A 3,565-nucleotide genomic window follows, 5' to 3' on the forward strand; every position below is an offset into this window, starting at 1 on the left:
GGGGGGGGGTTAATTCCAAGTTTGGTTTGTGCGACACTATACACGCGTTCAAAACACCCCACAATGAAAAAGCCGAAGCCAAGTCGGGAGAAATTTTAGAGCTGCACTAAAATGATTCCTGCAAAAAAAAATTGTGCCGTATGGAGACCGAAAACGAAACCACTGAAAGAGACGTTCCAGCTCCCCCCGTCTGTAGTATGTGACGTCAGTGGGTTCAAAGCTGGAAGCGTCTCCAAACCGGATTCCTCTGTGTTCGCATCTTAACTAAGCTTCGACTTCTTCTCAATAAACAAACCATTAACCGGGAAGGCAAAGTGGCGACTAATGAATAATATATCATGAAACAGAGGAAACACATATCCGAAATATAGGATGGTAATGGTGGGGAGATAAGTGAGCTATTAGTACGGTTGTTTGGCGGAGGGCCAATCGAGAAGGAGATGGTCTGTCTTGACGATGCACACACATGCACACGCACGCACGCACGCACGCACGCACGCAGACACACACACACACACACACACACACACACACACACACACACACACACACACCTGGGCATAGGGCTGGGGCTAAGGGTAAGAGAGTACGATGAGCTGGTGGAGGTCTGTCTTTGGTGCACCCATTTTTATTTTGCTTTTTCTGGGCACTAAATAACCGCAATTGCATCCAAGTCCAAGTGCTGCTTTCCAAAATAACTACACGCAATGGACATTTTTCTGGCTGCAAACGTTAAGCGGGTCACACTTGACACAGGCACATTTCTCTTAGGCATGGCATCATGAAACGTCGACAACACAAATGTTATCACTGGCGAATTGTTTTTAAAAATGAAAAAGTTTTAATGTGTAGTTAGATCTAGATCTACTTCTTTTTAAAACAAATCATTGCCGTGCCAAGAGTAATTTTATTTTTTTAAAACACAAAACATGTAACACGCACGTAGTAACAAAACCACTCACGAGTTCAGAATCTAAAAACAACTCACCAGCGACAGGTATATCATGTAGTCATTATGTCAAACTTTTATTCAAAATTACATACGGAAATTTTGTTCATTAAAACGGATGAACTCTTCGCCACGAAGGCTTCGTCCCCGTTAATTTGACTATTCGGCATTTAAATTACCTATATGTGTTGCAACTGCCTCGAAACTCTTACTGATTCTAAAAACTATATTTGACTTTGAGAACATTCATGCATTGGGTCTGTGGTGTTGCGACTAGTCATAATGAACTGAGTCCGATTTCCACGCCAGGAGAATTTTTTACGAGTAGGCCTACCTCGGTCTCTCTCTAGGACGTTGTATCCCTTTCAGCACGGGTTGGCCTTGACAGGCAGGGTCTAAGCCCACTTTCTAAAGGATGTAACTTGTGTCAATGGAGGTAGACAACACAAATATTAAATGATAAAACATTTTAGCACACTAATTCACAAAAATGTTGAGCAACATGTTGGTGGAACAACTGTTATGTGGGTATACTTTAGTTTGAACCAAAAAGGGCGGGTAATTTGATGTTGGGGACTAAAAGAAAACGGACATTCTTTTAGTAAGTGTTTTACGGCACTTGCAACACAATAAGGTAATATAAGTGCCGAAGATTAGAGGTGTTACAAGAGAGTAACAAACACAAAAAAAGAAGGAGCAAAGATAAGGACGACAGACGTTTGATAGGAAAGAAGGAGAAAACCACACCAGAACACCCGCCAAACACCCACAGACAGACAAAGCAGACAAGGTAAAAATTACGAGTGGCAGTTGTTCAGTTTAGTTTTATGTTTTAGTAAGCGTTCAATGGCACTTGTAACACAATTACGGCATATAAGTGTAGAGGATTAGATGTGTTACAAGAGAGAAAGAAACACAAAAAAGGATTTAAAAAATAGAAAGTTTAGTTTTAGCTTTAGACAAAGTTTGATAGCACTTGCGACACAAATAGGCCATATTAGTGTCGAACATTAGATGTGTTACGTGTTACTAAAGAGAAACATAACAAGAAAAGAAGGAGATGAGATATGAACGATATAATAATCTGTTTTAGTTTAAGTAAGAGTTTTACGTCACTTGTAACACAATTCGGTCATATCATGAGTGCCGAAGATTAGAGGTGTTATAAGAGAGTAATGTACACACAAAAAAAGAACGAGAAGAGATAAGGACGATAGAATTTGATAGAAAAGAAGGAGCAAAACCACAACAGAGCACCTGCAAACCACCTACTGATAGATGTTTAATAGTGAAGAAGGAGCAAGCCACACTAGAGAGCCAGCCAACCACCCACTCACTTTCATTAGATGAGAAGAAACGAGGGTGTCTTTGAACTTGACTTACCCTTGTTAAAAGGAGAATAAGTCGCTAACCAAACACACACACACACACACACACATACACACACACACACACGCACACACACACACACAAACACAAAACACACACACACACATAAAAAATAATAAAACCGAAAAGAAAAGAACTCCAATCTGACAGCCCTTGTGACTGATACTGGATAGCTCTAACGACGATGATGCTCGTGACTACAGTTCGAATCTTTCCCTACAGACCAATCATGAGCTCGAGTTCTTTGATGCAGTTTTTTTTAGCTCCCCGTTGTTTAACTTGGGCTTCTCAGGGATGTCGAGGGGGGGGGCTATAAAACCGAAATCTGCGGGACCACTGGATTTACTTCAGTGTAGCTGGGTTTTCGATTTAGAGAGATTGCTCGAATAGTACAAAAGAAATGGGGCATGTTATTTTCTTTCGATTTACTGCTGTTTTCAAATAGAAAGTGTTGGTTTTAAGCGGATTAATGTTTGCCTATACACTCACAGCGTCGAATCGAAAGTTAGACCCACGCTGTACTACATAATGTATATGAAAAGGCCTAATAAAGGGCATGCATGGCCCGTTAGCTACTTCCCACAGTTTCAAAAAAATCATTTTTATTTCTTTGAAAGTTAAAGCTCTTTAGATTTCCAATTCAAATAATCAACGGTGTCGTTATACTTGCCCGTTATCTGTTTCAGTTGCGACTCATACAAGACTATTAACCACAAGTACTTGAAGTATACATCGTTTGTTAATGATAATGATTATTTAATGTGTTCCAATGCCGCCTCGAGGCTCAGTCTTTATTATTCCCAGAGAAGTGTCATTCATTGGAACCAAAAGAGATTAGATTATCATTCACTCTGATTGTTAAACATTTTTTTTTTAAATTAGTAAAAACAATGTTCATTAGCGTGGGAACTTGTGACGAGGATTTAAGTACAGGTCTCTGTAAACCCACGGGATAGTTTGGTCGGTCTATCAATGTGTGTCGTTTTGTTTGTGGATCGACCTTTTTCAAAACAGGCTGCTAAAGTGTGTGATGACAGCCCTGTCAAGATGATCATTAGCCTAACTGGCGTGATTTTCTTCCTATTCTGAACTCTTTCTGTTACAGTCTCAGGCTCGGTCTGCTTCTTTGTCTATCTGCCCCTCTCTTTCTCTTACTTTCTCTCTTTCTCTTACACACACACACACACACACACACACACACACACACACACACACACACACACACAT

Source organism: Aplysia californica, unplaced genomic scaffold, assembly GCF_000002075.1.
Source record: "Aplysia californica isolate F4 #8 unplaced genomic scaffold, AplCal3.0 scaffold00165, whole genome shotgun sequence".
Taxonomy (NCBI): Eukaryota; Metazoa; Mollusca; class Gastropoda; order Aplysiida; family Aplysiidae; genus Aplysia; species Aplysia californica.